This window comes from Macaca thibetana, chromosome 13, assembly GCF_024542745.1.
Source record: "Macaca thibetana thibetana isolate TM-01 chromosome 13, ASM2454274v1, whole genome shotgun sequence".
In the NCBI taxonomy this organism is placed as follows: domain Eukaryota; kingdom Metazoa; phylum Chordata; class Mammalia; order Primates; family Cercopithecidae; genus Macaca; species Macaca thibetana.
The window spans coordinates 79,267,153-79,283,906 of record NC_065590.1 but is presented as its reverse complement, the minus strand read 5'-3'; the positions used below and the strand labels follow the sequence as shown (position 1 = coordinate 79,283,906).

At 35.2% G+C, this 16,754-nt stretch overlaps 1 protein-coding gene across 6 annotated transcripts in view; it reads left to right on the top strand.

Annotated features, from left to right (window-relative positions):
• Positions 1-16,754, top strand: part of BABAM2 (BRISC and BRCA1 A complex member 2) — a 454,559-nt gene that overhangs the window by 82,655 nt on the left and 355,150 nt on the right. The gene's annotated exons all lie outside the window — the stretch shown is intronic.

Below are 16,754 nucleotides of genomic sequence, written 5' to 3'. Positions count from 1 at the left end.
TGTGAGTGTGTGTATGGGTATATAAAAATCAAGCTTACTTGCTAAATTTTCCTGTGGTTTTTTTTTTTTTTTTTTCAGTGTTTTACTATTTCATGACAAGGATCATTACTGATTTGTTTTAAAATTATATTGAATTCTGAACTACTTTTTAAGACTACAACAATCATAGAAAGGTTGAAAAAGCTTACTTTCTTTTTTATAGTGTCACTTGCATTGTAGTTATTAAAAAAGAATTGATAACAAATTGCAGTAATGAAACAGTTTGTGAATATGCATTACAAGATTACTAAGGCTAAAATTTTCTGCAGTAGAATATTTATTGCTCAATAAAGTAATGCTAATTTATAGCATTTGGCTTAAAATATTGTTATTTTATGCACCGAAACAAGTATACAAAAATAGAAGGTTAAAAGTTCATTTAAAGCATATTACATCTGAAGATGGGACATTATACCCCTTTCTGAATTAGTCTAATTTTCTGAGAGTCAACAACATGTATATTCTCTCTGATATACATGTAAGAATCATGTAGCTTAATTTCCTGAAAATTGTCTTATTATAAACCACTGAAAGAACTAGGCATATTTAACCTAGAGAAGAGAAGATTAAAAGAAGACCTGACAGTCATCTGTAGATGATTTGGGGACTTTCGTGTAGAATAATGTTTAGGGTAGAACTAGTGTTAGCGGGTAAAAGTGATTTGTAGCTATATTTTCTGTTTCAATATGAGAAAGAACTTTTTTCAATGACTAATAACTGCCCAGGAACATAATGTAGTATCTAATGAGGTAGGGAGGACATTTTACATTGAGATAGTCATGGAAAATTAAGTGACTTTTCTTTCTTACCTTCCCTTCATTCCCTTTGTTTCCTTCTTTCCTAATCAGTGTTTCCTCTAGGTCTGTGCTGTCCAATATGGTGGCTACTAGCCACATGTGGTGATGGAGTCTTTGAAATGTGGCTAGTCTGAATTGAGATGTGCTGTAAGTGTGAAATACACATCAGATGCTAAAGTGTTATATTTAAAAATGTAAAATATCTCACTGATAACTTTTATATTGATGACATGTTGAAATGGTACTATTTTATATATCCTGGCTAAATAAAATATAAAGGTTATATAACTTTTATTAATTATTATTTTAATTAATAGCTTCTTTTTTTTTTTTTTTTTTTTTGATGGAGTCTCGTGCTGTTGCCCAGGCTGCAGTGCAGTGGCTCGATGTCGACTCCCTGTAACTTCCGCCTCCCAGGTTCAAGTGATTCTACTGGCTCTGCCTCCCGAGTAGCTGGGACTATAGGCGCGTGCCCCCACACCTGGCTAATTTTTATATTTTTTAGTAGAGACGGCATTTCACCATGTTGGCCAGGCTGGTTTTGAACTCCTGACCTCAGGTGATCTACCCGCCTCGGCCTCCCAGAGTGCTAGGATTACAGTTATGAGCCACTGTGCCTGGCCGTAATTATTAGCTTTAATTATCAGTTCTTGGTGAAAATGAGTAAACTGAACTCTATCTCTCTCATTGGTTTTAATTTAAAACTATAGAGTGCCTGAAGAATACGTATAGGAACTGCTTGAGGACTCTGAAAAGTAATTATTAGACATACTAAGAAGAAATAAAAACTCAAAGATTAACCCATATGGAGGTCATTTTCTTGTGATTTAAAAAAAATTGTTTATCTTTTCTTTCCATATCTCCTGATTTGGATCCTAGGACATCCTGGCACTATGCACTGGGCAAGGACAGAAAATTCTCCAAAGAAAACCCTCTCCTGGGTCAAAGACATAGAAAGGGGGACCCTTCAGGATGGAATCTTTTTTTTTTTTTTTCCCCACCAACTCTTCTGTCCCTAAGGCGGGCAAGCTCTAGTGATGAAACAGGACTCTTGCAGTAGCCTCTTAGACTCTTTTGTTTTGGGGTTTCTCCTCCAGATTGACACAGTAATGGAAAGTACATAAAAACATGGGGAGGGGAAAACTCCCAGTTTCAAGCCAGAGTACCAGGAAAAGGTGCCACTGGGAGGCAGAGTACAGGGGAAATCACAGAGAAGAGGGGCTGGAGAAAAGGATCCTTTAAATCTGTGTATGAAGTCTCAGGCTTATCCTTGAGCTTCACACGTGGAACCGGACAGAATCAATATAGCAGAATCTTTGAGAACTGAGCTACAGCATAGAACATTGCCCAGACTAGCCTCTGGGTGGTGTGTACTTTGGGAAAACCAGAATAGCGTTTAAAGGCTTTGAAAACTATTCGAATGAATCAAGTCCACAGAAGATGGTTTAGTGCTTTCACTCTGAACCTAACTTTATGCCAATTCATTTGGCAATTAAGTGAAATGAACACATTCCTTGAAAGAAATAAACTATCAAAAATCACTCAGGAAGAAACAGATTATCTGATTAATCCTGTATCTGTTAAAGAAATTGAGTTTATAGTTAAAAAAAAATCTTTCACAAATGAAATGCCAGACCAAGATGATCTCAGGTGAATTCTACCAAACATTTAAGACAAAAAAATCACCAACTTTATGCAATATAATCCAGAAATGGAAAACGATACAGCAGTTTCTATCTTATTTTATGAGGCTGGCATTTTTCTGATATCAAAACCGGTCAAAGAAAGTAGAAGAAAACAAACAAACAAACAAACTATAGACCAGTATCCCTCATTTGAACAAAGAAGTAAATTTTCAAAGAAAATTTTTTTGAAAAAAATTAGCAAATTGAATTCAGTAACATATATAAAATGCATACATATATATGTCTAAAAGTAAAATAATGTATCATAATCAAGCAGGTTTTATTCTGGGAATGAAAGCCAAGTTCAACATTTGAAAATCAATCGATGCAATTCTCCACATTAACAGACTAATACAAGATAAACCGTATGATCATATCAATTGATGCAGAAAAAACTAAAATTTAAAATCTGTTCATGATAAAAACTCTTAGCTGAATAGGAATAAAAGGGAATTTCTTCAGCCTCAAACTTATAAAGGATATCTACACAGAACCTATAGCTTAATATCATACATGGTGAAAGACTGAATGCTTTTCTTCTAAGACTGAGAATGAGGCAAAGATGTTCACTTTCCCAAATCCTATATAACATAGTACTGGAATTTGCAGGAAGTCAAGAAAAGGAAATAAAAGGCGTATGGATTGGAAAGGAAGAGATAAGTCCACCTAATTTGCATATAATATGATTGTCTATGTAGAAAATCCCAAGGCATATTCAGAAAATCCTAGAACTTGTGAGTTTTTTAAGGTTACGGGATATAAGATCAGCATAGGACAGTCAGTCATATTTCTTTATACTAGCAATGAACAATCAGAAACAGAAAGTTAAAAAGTAGTACCAATTATAATACTTTCCTGCCCAAAAAATGCTTAGTTATAAATCCAATAAGATATGTTCAATATCTATATGTAGATAAAGGAATTGAAGAAGACCTCAATAAATGCAGAGATATATAATATATTCATGAATGGGAAGACCAACATAGTTAAGATGTTTTCCCTAATTCGTTTTAATTCGTTTCCTAGGTCACTTTTCCCTAAATTAATGTACAGTATTTAGCATAATCCCCATCAAAATCCCAGGAGGATTGGGCAGATATTGACAAGATGATTTTAAAATTTATATAGGAAGGCAGAGAATTAAAATAGCCAAAACGATTTTGAAAAAGAACAATAAAAATGGAGGAGTCAGCCTACTCAGTTTGAAGACTTACTATTAAGGCAGTGTGGTATTGGCAAAAGAAGAGACATACATCAGTAGAACAAAATAGAAAGTCCAATAATAGATCTATATAAATATGGTCAATGATTTTCCACAAAAATGCAAAGGCACTTCAGTAGCAAAAGGAGTCTTCTCAACAAGTGGACATCTACATGCAGAAGAAAAGGACCTTGACTTGTATTTCAAACCATGTTCAAAAATTAGTGAATCACATTCTTAAATGGAAAATTTCAAACCATAATAATCCAAGAAGTATCCATAGAAGGAAGGCTTTGTGACTTGGGCTGGGCATTGAGTTAGATACAACCTTAGAAACATAATCCATAAAAGAAAAAAACTGATAAATTGGATTTCACTAAAGCTTAAAACTTTTGCTCTGCTGAAGAGACTGTTAAGAGGAAGACAGAAAGCAATAAGAGAAAATACTTGCAAATCATGTATCTAACAGAGAACAAATTTCAAGAATATATAGCTTTCAAAAGTCAACAATAAGAAAACCAACAACAATAAAAAAAAGAGGAACAGATTTGAGCAGATACTCCACCAAAGAATATACACAGTTAGCAAATATACACATGAAAAGAAGCTTAACTTTATTAGTCATTAGGAAAATGCAGATTAAAATCATGATGAGATGCCATGACGTACCTGTTAGAATGACTAAAATCAATGACAATAATAACAAAGTTGACCATATTAAATGTTGGCAAGAATGTGTAGAAACTGGAACTCTCATGCATTGTTGGTTTGAATGCTAAATGTAATAGCCACTCCGGAAAAAAGGTTGGCGGTTTGTTTTATGGTTAAAGATACACTTCATCATATGACCTAGCATTCCAGCCTTAAACGTTTATCTAGAAATGATAAATGTACATTCACACGAAACATGTACATATATGTTTATAGCAGCATCATTCATAATCATCACAAGCTGGAAATCACCTACATGTCTTTTATTGGGTAGATGGATATATAAACTGTGGTGCATCTGTACAATGGAATATACTAGTAGGCTCTAAAAAGGAGCAAACTATTGATAGATGCAGCAATTTGTCTGAATCTCAAATGCCTTATGCTAAGTGAAAGAAGAAGCTAGTCTCAAAAGGTTACATACTATATGATTCCATTTGTATGGCATTCTGGAAAATGCAAAACTGAAGGGGCCAAGAGCAGGTCAGAGGTTTCCAGGAATAAGGAATGGTGGGAACATTTAAATACACAAAGATAGCATGAAGACGTATTGGAGAGTGATAGGATTGTTCTGTATCCTAATTTGGTGGTGTTTACACAAATCTCTGCATGTTATACAACTCATAGCTATACAGAAAAAGGTGAATTTTACTGAGTATAAAGTTAAAAAATAGTTTATAATTTTATGTCACTTTTTTCTTTTTTTAGAATGTGGCTACTGATAAGTTTAAAATTACGTATGTGGCTTGCATTATTATTTCTATTACATAGCACTGCTTCAGGTATTAGAAGTGCAAAGAAGGATTAGGTGTGGTCCGAAGTCTAGGAGAGGGATATGGCAGAAGGAAGTCTTCTAAGAAGAGGAGGCAAACTTAAATGACCTAAGTTTAGCCTCTGCCCCCTACTTCCATCCTTTGTTCTACAAATATTTTTTTTGAGAGCCTAATTCATGTAAATATGCCAACTCTTAGATGTAATATTCCTTAGAGTCTTTTTCCTTGATATTGGAAATTATACTCTACCACTCAAGATGAGAAGTATGCTGTGCAATGGAATAATTAGTGGTATCCTTGAATTTGTAGGCACAACAGCCTACATTGCTGAGGCAGTTGACAAGTTCCTTGACAAATTCGTGATGAATGTTTAAGTTCATATTATTTTTGGTTAGATATTATTGTTTAACCTAAGATTGTTTATTGTTTATAAATTGCCATACAGGGAGGTTTCCAGAAGGATGCCTAGCTAGTATGTTTATAATTTGAAGTTAGGAGTGCCAACCCAAAATTGGAGTAGAATCTAAGAATATCATGATGGACTTTAAATAGGTAAATCTAGCGATATTGAAATATAATAGAGATAAATTTAAAATTTTGAAATGGATTCTGAAATTTAGTTGTTCCAGTGAAGAAGAGGGATATGTAGTTTAGTAGTGGTAAATACATAAAAATGTTAGGGCTTTTAGTTAATAAGAAGCATAATAGGAGTCACTACTGATGAGGCTGCCAAAAAAGCTATTTTAACTTGCAATACCATTTATCAATAGAAGTTTAATGCATAAATTAAGGCATGGGTTTTCTTGTTGGTTTCTATGCTCTTTAGAACACACCTAGAATCTTATCTTGAGATCTGGGTGTTATCCTCTAAGAGAGGTACATATTCAGAGAGGAGAGAGCTAAATGATAAAGGAAATTGAAACAATTCAGATGAGGAATAGTGAAGGAGACTGGGATAGTAAGCCTGTCTAAGAGGTGACTCCTAGTGGGGTTGAAAGATAGGTCACAAAAACTGCCTTCAAATAATTGAAGGGCTGTGATATTACAGAGCAATTAAACTTGTCCCATAAAGTTCTCAGAACCAGCAAAGGGAATTTTCAGAGAGAGATTAAATTTCAGTGTAAGGACACACTAAGGGTTAAAGCTAACTCTTGGAAATGAGTCACCTCTCCAAAGTCTTTCATAAAGCTCTGAAACGGTTTGGATGTGTGTCACCTCCAAATATCATGTTGAAATGTGACCTCCAGTGTTGGAGATGAGCCTAGTGGGGAAGTGTTTGGGTCATGGGGGTGGATCCCTCATGAATGGTGTGGTGCTGTCCTCATGATAATGAATGAGTTCTTGCTCTGACTTCATGTGAGATCTGGTTGTTTAAAAGAGCGTGGCTCCCCTCTTGCTCTCACTCCCGCTCTTGCCATGTGATGTGCCTGCTCTCCCTTCACCTCCTGTCATGATTGTAAGCTTGCTGAGGTCTTTGCCAGAAGCGGATGCTGGCACCATGCTTCCTGTACAGCCTGCAGAACTGTGAGCCAATTAAACCTCTTTTTATAAATTATCCAGCCCTCGGTTATTTCTTTATAGTGATGCAAAAATGGATGGACACAAACTCTCTTGCTTGAACTTACTTTTTATTGAGAATCTCCTTCAAACTGGTGTTTCCACAAGGTTCTCGTCTGATTCTCACTTCCCATACTTGGCGTTTCAGTAAGTAATCATTTAATGCAGCAACTTATAAGAATAATCTATCATTGGCAGAAAACCAGTCATTTACCTTTTTTTTCTTTTTTTCTTCTTCAACTTTCATTTTAGGTTCTGGGGGTACATATGCAGGCTTGTTACATGGGTAAATTGCATGTCACTAGGTTTGGTGTAGAAAAGTTTTAGTCACCTAGATAGTGAGCAAAGTACCCAATTGGTAGGTTTTTAACCATCACCTTCCTCTCACCCTCCACCCTCAAGTAGGCCCCAGTGTCTATTTTTCTCTTTGTGTCCACGTATACTCCAACGTTTAGCTTCCACTTACAAATGAGAACATGTGATATTTGGTTTTCTGTTCCTGGTTAGTTTGGTAGAATAATAGCCTCTAGCTACATCCATATTGCTGTATGATCTCATGCTTTTTTATGACTTTGTAGTATTCCATGGTGTATATGTACCACATTTTCTTTTTTTCTTTCTTTTTTTTTGAGACAGAGTCTCGCTCTGTTGCCCAGGCTGGAGTGCAGCAGCACAATCTCGGCTGACTGCAACCTCCACCCCCTAGATTCAAGCAATTCTCCTGCCTCAGCCTTCTAAGTAGCGGGACTACAGGCATGCGCCACCATGCCCAGCCAATTTTTGTATTTTTTGTTTAATAGAGACACGGTTTCGCCATGTTGGCCAGGCTGGTCTCGAACTCCTTACCTCAGGTGATCCACCCGCCTTGGCCTCCCAAAGTGCTGAGATTACAGGTGTGAGCCACTGCGCTTGGCCTATGTACCACATTTTCTTTATCAGATTCACTCTTGATGGGCATCTAGGATGATTCCAAGTCTTTGCTATTGAGAATAGTGCTGTGATGAACATATGAGTATATGCGTTTTTTTTCCATAGAATGATTTATATTCTTTTGGGTATATACACAGTAATGGGATTGCAGGGTTGAATGGTAGCTCTATTTTAAGTTCTTTGAGAAATCTCCAAACTGCTTTCCACAGTGGCTCAACTAGTTTATATTCCCACCAGCAGTGTGTAAGCATTTCCTTTTCTGTGCAGCCTCACCAGCATTTGTTATTTTTTGACTTTTTAGTAATAACCATTCCGACTGATGTGAGATGGTATCTCATTGTGGTTTTGATATGTGTTTCTCTAATGATTAGAGATTGTATTAGTCTGTTTTCAAGCTGCTGATAAAGACAAACCTGAAACTGGGCAATTTAGAAAAGAAAGAGGTTTAATGGACCATGGCTGGGGAGGCCTCACAATCATGGTGGAAGGCAAGGAGGAACAAGTCATATCTTACATGGATGGCAGCAGGCAAAGAGAGAGAGAGAGAGAAAGAGAGAGAGAGAGGGAGGGAGGGAGAGAGAGAGGGAGGGAGGGAGAAAGACAGAGAGAGAGAAAGAGAGAGTGAGCGAGCTTATGCAGGGAAACTCCTCTTTATAAAACCATTAGATCTCATGAGACTTACTATCACGAGAGCAGTATGGAAAAAATTCCCTCTGTGATTCAGTTATCTCCCACCGGGTCCCTACCGCAACACATGGGAATTCTGGGAGTACAATTTAAGATGAGATTTGGGTGGGAACACAGAGCCAAACCATATCAGTGATATTAAACACTTTTCATGTTTGTTGGCCATGTGTATGTCTTCTTTTGAGAAGTGTCTGTTCATGTGAATTGTTTCTTAGAAACTATGTTTTCGTGGCAGTTATTGAAGCTGATAGACAAAATAGTATAATAATATTTCACTGGTGAAGAATAAGGAAAGGAGCCCGTGGACAGGCTGTGTTCCTTCTGTAATTAGGGAGTAGGACATATGGTCCACTTTGCATATCTGGTAACTGGGCCTTCCTGAGATCGTGCTGATACCTTCTAAAAATTGTCGGCTACTAAGGCACAAGAGTGTAAATAAAATCTACTTTGTATTTAACATTTCTGTGATTTCATGTATGTGTCATACTATGAAGCACTGTTGATGTGCATTTTGAAAGGAAGGAGCTTCTGCCCCCGTTGCTCCCACTATTATAGCCTGGCAAGTTTCAGGGAGTAATGAAAAATAAGACTTGAAACTATTATTTTGTTGTTAGGTGGTTGTAACACTTCTTCCTTTTTTTTAATCGTCACCTTATAGCACCTCTGATCCTACTTTTATTTCTTTGTTCTCCTGCGTACTCTTCCATTTTATGAAAAGTTGGAGTAAGCAGTGTCCAAATAATCTGTACTCTGTGTTCATGTCATCTGCTCCAGGGTGAAATAAAGGAAATGTGATGTTATTGCTCTTCTATATGATTTGTGTTGGTCTTTTCTCTACTGTCTCTGCCTTGAGGTCAGGTACTGTTTTCTACTTCCTGTATAACTCCCCAGGTGTCCAGTATGCACATCTGTGCGTTGTGGGTTTTTAATAAATGTTCTTGACTGATTTACTGACTGTTCTCCATAGCAAGAAAACAATGCCACAGTTTATTTCAAAGAGGCTGTAGAGTATTGAGGCAAAGTGTTTCAGACTTCTCTGAGGTTGAAGGTAGGAGCCTGAGAAATTCTGGAATGTAACTCTGTGAGATTCTGGAAGCTATTTTAAGTCACTTCTTTGTTTTGAAAAATATTTACGTAATGTTTTTATTATACATAATGTAGTAAACTCCCTCCCCTTTTAGTACATATCTTTTCCTTAAAAAAAAAAAAAACCAAAAAACCAAAAAAAAAACACCTTATTGTATATCCAAATACTGGTTTGTTGCCTTAAAATTTATTGAAAAATCAGCTATGGAAGTAATAAGATCTAGTGTTTGGCAGCACAATAGGGTGACTATAGTTAACAATAATTTGTTGTGTATTTCAAAGTAAAGAGTGGAATTAGAATTTTCTTAACACAAAGAAATGATAAGTGCTTGGGGTGATGGATATCTCAATTTCCTTAATTTGGTTTTTATACATTATGTGCTTGTATTAGAATATCACATGTACCCCATAAATAAGTACAGCATTGTATATCTATAATAGTTAAAAATTTAAAAAGTCTGTAACATTATCCAGTCATGTCCATTAAAAAGATACATTTTGTAAAGTTCCTTAAAAATGAAGATATTTACAAGTATTTATCTTAAAAAGCAGTCTTTACTTTTATAAAGGGCTCATTGCACAGTTCTTTTAAATGCAGAAACTCTTCACATTGCATTTTTAATATGATTTTATTTATAAAAAGTAACTATGCCACAACTATTCAGTAAACACTTTGTAATTTATTTAAGATGAGGTTTCTTTAAAGTGGGACAATTTTTTGCATGAGATTAAAAACAAAAACAGCTTTAATTTACCCTCTAAAATGTACAATTCAGTGGCTTTTTACAATACAGTCATAAAGTTGTACAACCATCAACACTAATTTCAGAAAATATTTATCATCACAAAAAGAAAGCTTGTGTCAATTAGCAGTCATTTCCCATTCTCCCGTTCCCCATTGTCTGGCAACCATTAATCTACTTTCTGTCTCTATGGATTTTCATATTCTAGACATTTCATATAAATAGAGTCATACAATAATAATACAATAAGTAGCAGCCTTTTGTGTCTGACTCTTTTCACTTAGCTTAATGTTTTCAAGGCTTATCCACATTGGAGTGTTATATCAGTACTTTCTTTTAAATTTGAATAATATTCCATTATATGTATAATGTCACAATTTATTCATTCATCAGTTGACGGACATTAGTTGTTGCCACTTTTTGGCTATTGTGAATAATGTGGTACAAACAATGTGCAAGTTTTTGTGTGGACATGTCTTCACTTCTGTTGGGTATATATTTGCCTGTTGGGTATATATATGCCTACGAGTGGATTTGTAGGGTCAGATGGTAGCTCTATGTTTAACCTCTCGAGGAACTGCCAGACTGTTTTCAAAAGCGACTGTACCATTTTGCATTCACACCAGCAGTGTGTAAGTGTTCCAGTTTCTTCATATTCTCATAAACACTTGTTATTATATATCTTTTTGATTATAGCCATCCAAGTGGGTAATTAAGAGCTATCTTACTGTGATTTTGATTGCACTTCCCTGTTGGCTAATGATCTTGAACATCTTTCTATGTACTTAGTTGACATTTGTATATCTTCTTGGAGACATGTCTGTTCAGATCCTTTGCCCATTTTAAAATTGGGACATTTGCCTTTATATTGTTGAACTGTGAGATTTCTTTGTTCTGGGTTCGAGTCCTTTATTAGCTATGTGATTCGCAAAATTATCTCCCTGTGGATTGTCTTCACTTTCTAGATAGTGTCCTTTGAAGGCCAAAATTTTAATTTTGATAAAGTTTAATTTATCTATTTTTGTTGTTGTTGCTTGATTTTGGTTTCATGTCTGAGAAAGCATTGCCTAGCCCAAAGTTATAAAGATTTATTCTTATGTTCCCTTGAAGAATCTTGTAGTTTTTTGCTGTTACACTTAGGTCTTTGATTCATTTTGAGTTAATTTTTGCGTGATATGAGGTAGGGGCCCAACTTCATTCTTTTGTCTGTGGCTTTCCAGTTGTACCATCACCATTTTTTGAAAAGATGCTTAAAAAACTCATTTAATTGGGATAAAATATACGTAACAAAATTTACCATATTAACCATTTTTTAAGTGTACACTTTAGTAGTGTACTTATATGAAACATACTACTTCAGGTGTTTCATATAAGTGGAGTCATTATAGTATTTGTCTTTTTGTGACTATTTTACTTGATGTCTTCAATATTCATTCATGTTGTTGCATGTTTTAAAATTTTTCTCCTTTCAAGGCTGAATAATATTTCATTATATGTATGCACACAGACACACACACACATATATGTCATATTTGGTTTATCCATTCATCTGTTTGTAGACAGTTGGGTTGCTTCCACTCATTGGCTATTGTGAATCATGTCACTGTGAACAAATGTGTGCAAATATCTCTGATAATCTCCTTTTAGTTATTTATGGTATATTCCCAGAAGTAGATCTCTGGATCATATGTTAATTTTTAATTTTTGTGTGTGGAATCACCACTGTGTTTTCATAGTGGCTGTACCATTTTACATTCCCACCAGCACTTTCAAGAGGTTCCAATTTCTTCATGTCCTCACCCACCCTTGTTATTTTTTTGTTTGATAGTAGCTCTTCTAATGAGTGTGAGATGATGAAAATACTTTTTTGCCCCAATGAATTGTCTTGGCACCCTTGTCAAAAATCAGTTGGCCATAAATTTGAAGGTGTATTTATGGACTCTGAATTCTATTCCATTGATCTGTATTCCTATCCATATTCCAGCACAACATTGTCTTCATTGTTGTAGCTTGTAACAACTTTTATAATTGAGAAGGCCTGCAAATTACTTTTAAATATTTCTTTGGCTATTTGGATCCCTTGCATTTTCATATGATTTTTAGGATTGGCTTGTCAATTTCTGCAAAGAGTCCAGCTAGGGCTTTGGTAGGGATTGCATGGGATCTACAGATCAACTTGGGATGTGTTGCCATTTTAACAATAGTAAGTCTTCTAGTTGACAAACTTGAGATGTCTTTCCATTTATTTAGGCCTTCTTTAATTTCTTCCAACAATGTTGTGTAGTTGTTAGTGTACACTTCTTATACTTCTTTTAAGTTTATTTCTAAGTATTTTGTTCTTTTTGATCTCATTGTAATGGAATTTTAAAAAATTATTTTTGGATCGTTAATTACTGTTGTACAGAAATGCAGTTGATTTTTGTACATTTATCTTGTATCTTGCAACCTTGCTGAAGCTGTATATTAGTTCTCATTGTTTGTTTGTGTGGATTCATTAGGATTTTTTACATGCAAGATTTATGTCATCTGTGGGTAGAGATAGTTTTGCTTTTTTCCACTGTAGATACATTTTGTATCTTTTTTTTTTTTTTTGCCAAATTGTTCTTGCTGGAGCCTCTAGTATAATGTTGAATAGAATCAACTAGAATGGATATCGTTTAAGTAGATTTTTTCAATGTTTACCAGTTTGGAAATATTTATTACTAACAGTGTTCCTTTGTGAACTTGAAAATGCAGCCATTCTTCTGGAGTAGCAAAAGTGATAAAATTTCTTTTATTGGAATTTAGCATGTTATTTATTTTTAGAATGTCAAGGCACAATAGATCCTAGATTGGCATTTTTCAAAACCTTGATATCTTTGCTCTGTTAACTTTTTGATTTTTTTTTCCTAAAGTAAGTAAAGTAAGCCAACTATAGGACTTTTACAAACAGATCTCTAAAGTATGTTCCTTCCTAAAGAATATGCTTGCTGCGTATACTTGAAAGAATGAGTAATCAGGACATTCATATTATCTCTGCTTGTGCTTTTCAGCTAAGGCTTGAGTTAATGCCTTATAGTTAGCACTTCTGAATTATAATTTATTGCAGATACAGTTGGTCATCTGAGATGATGATAGTGGGTAGGGTGAGAGATGGTGGTTGTACTACTTTTGCTAATTTAATTTTATACCTGTCTTCTGAAGGATACATTTTCTTGTTTAAATTTCTTCCCTACAGAAAGCTCCAGGAGTGACTTTGCTATGCCTTCTTCTTCTTTTTTTAAATAAAAATATATTTTATTTTTAGTTTGTTGTGTGTGTTGCATTTCTCACATTTTATTTTATTTTTATTTTTTATTCCAGTAGGTTTTTGGGGAACAGGTGGTGTTTGGTTACATGAATAAGTTGTTTAGTGGTGATTTCTGAGATTTAGGTGCACCCATCACCGGAGCAGTATAGAATGTACTCAGTATGTAGTCTTTTGTCCCTCACCTCCTTCCACCCTTTCCCTCGAGTCCCCAAAGTCCATTATATCATTCTTATGCCTTTGTGTCTTCAAAGCTTAGCTCCCACTTATGTGTGAGAACAAACAGTGTTTGGTTTTCCATTCCTGAGTTACTTCACTTAGAATAATGGTCTCCAGTTCCATCCAGGTTGCTGCAAATGCCATTATTTTGTTCCTTTTTATGGCTGAGTAGTATTCCATGGTGTGTGTGTGTGTGTGTGTGTGTGTGTGTGTGTGTGTGTAATTATAATTTCTTTATCCACTTGTTGACTGATGGGCATTTGGGCTGGTTCCATAGTTTTGCAATTGTGAATTGTGCTGCTATAAACATGTGTATGCAAGTATCTTTTTAGTATAATGACTCCTTTTCCTCCAGGTAGATACCCAGTGGTGGGGTTGTGGATCAAATGGTATTTCTACTTTTAGTTCTTTTAAGGAATCGCCACACTGTTTTCCATAGTGGTTGTACGAGTTTACATTCCTGCCAGCAGTGTAAAAGTGTCCCCTTTCACCACATCCCCGCCAACATCTATTATTAATATTTTTTTGTTTCTTTTAATTATGGCCATTCTCGCATGAGTAACATGATAACCGTATTGTGGTTTTGATTTGCATTTCCCTGATAGTGAGTGATGTTGAGCGTTTTTTCATATGTTTGTTGCTATGCCTTATTCTTCACTGAAGATTTTTTTCAACACTTAGACATTTAGTTCAGAGAATAGAATTTCTTTAATTTATTGAGTGTTTGTTGAATATATTCTATTTGTACTGTACTCTGCCCTGTCAGAAACATTAAACAAGTATAAAAACATGTCTGTTCTCTGGATGCTTACAATTTAATTAGGAAGTTCAATTATATGTACTTACCTTGTATTGCTGTGTATTTGTGGTTCTGGGTCTATGTCTTATATCCCTCACTAAACATGAGCTCCTTGAGGATAATTATCTTTGTATTGACATAGCATGTCACAGTATCTCACAGGTAGCTTGTGTTTATTATGATTTTTTTAAAATTAATAGAGCAATAAAACAATATAAGACTACTTACAACTAAATACTCAGGTGAAACTAATCAGGATTTTAATTTCAAAAGTAACAATGATCTGTGTGTTCTGGATTTATTAGGGTAGGCTTCATACAAGAGACAATTTAGTGGGTTCATAAAGGATGGTAAGACCTAAGCAAGGAGAGAGATATTATAGTAGTTGATGTCATAGTATTTGGAGGGCATTGAGCAGATCATATTGACTGGAAGAAAAGACAGGCTTGTAGATAAAGAGAAGGGTGGATATCACTTTGAAATGTTTGCTTTTACTCCATTTGATAGTAGAGTATCATTTAAGTTTCTTGAGTTAGGAATTGTTGGGACAAAATAGCACATTAAGAATATTTACTTGATGATAATATGTATTATGAACTGGAGGGTAGCTTGTATTAGGAGACCATTTTAAAAGGTATGATAATGATTGAATTTCTTTAGTCTGTCAGCTTTTAATAGCAGGGTTTGTTTGTGTTTGTTTGTTTGTTTGTTTGATCTTTAGTGCCTACCATAGTACATATGGCAAAGTTCAAATATTTATTGAGTGGATGAGTGAATGTATGGACTAGGAGATCTGGGCCTGGAAGGGGCTGTTAACAGTAAGAAAAATCCATCTGAGTGACATTTTGGAGGAAAAATTGAGATGAGTTGTTTTCTAAGAGTATACAGGGTGTATGAAAGGTTGAAGATGACACTGAAGTTTTAGCGTGGAATCAGGGAATGAGGGGAGTGAGAAAAGGGACAGTCATGATCACGTTTTAGACTTGCTGAGTTTGACATTGAAATGCCTAGTGCATAGAGATTTAAGGACTCAAATGAGAACTGAAGTTTGAATGTTTATATTTGGATATAATTTTATGGCTATTATTGTTTGAGCAGTAAAAATGATTGGACTGATAAAGCTGTATGTATGTACATGTACAGAGGTTGTGTATGTGTACACAAGTATACATATTTTTATACATTACAACTCAATATGTGTGTTAGATGGTCGATAAACTAATTTACATGTTAGTATTAGCATAATGGTAAGAGCTGATTCTTGGGATGAGCAGAGGAAAAAAAGGGAGCTACAGAGGGATTCAGAAAAGAAACAGGTAGAAGAACTTGCAATGTAAATTTGCTAATGAGACTTTGTAAATTTGTCTTATGTATCAAAACAACAGTAATACTCCCATTATCACATGTTGAGAACTTACTATATGCTGGACACTGCCAGGCGTGCCATCTCTTTTAATCCTCACAACAAATCTGTGACATTAGTACTATTGTATCTCCCTCTTACTGATGAAGAAACTGAAGTCTAAAGAAGTTAAAACTTGCTCCAGATCACTTGAGCTGAAAAATAATGAGGAGACCTTGTGGATATAAATCTAGGTTTTTGTGAACTATAAGCCAAATGTTCTTTCCAGTATACCAAAGGTATGTATGTTTAATTTCTGCAAGGCGAGGACTGTGTCTATACAGAATCAGTCTTCATAAAGGCTTATTAATTAGCAGGCAGTGATTGGACAGTAATATTTCCTGTAAAAATAATCAGCATATATTGTGGATGTGGCTGCTTCTACTTTTCTACTTGGATATTTACATTCATTGTGTACTTGGAGATAAAGCTTTTTTGATTGCATGTTGTAGATATTAAATTAAAAAAGGATAGCAGACCTGGGATAGTGGCTCGCACCTATAATTCCAGTACTTTGGGAGGCTGAGGTGGATTGATCGCTTAAGCTCAGGAGTTTGAGACCAGCCTGCACAACATGGCGAAACCCCATCTCTAATAAAAATACAAAAACTAGCTGGGCATGGTGGCATGTTCCTGTAGTCTCAGCTCCTTGGGGGGCTGTGATGGGAGAATCCCTTGAGCCTGGGAGGTTGAGGCTGCAGTGAGTCAAGATGACACCTTTGTACTTCAGTCTGGGTGACAAAGTGAGATCCTGTCTCAAAAAAAAAAAAAAAAAAGATATTAGTTTATTTGAAGAATTAATCATCCAGAAAGTGCTTTTCAAATGTTTTTCTGAAACT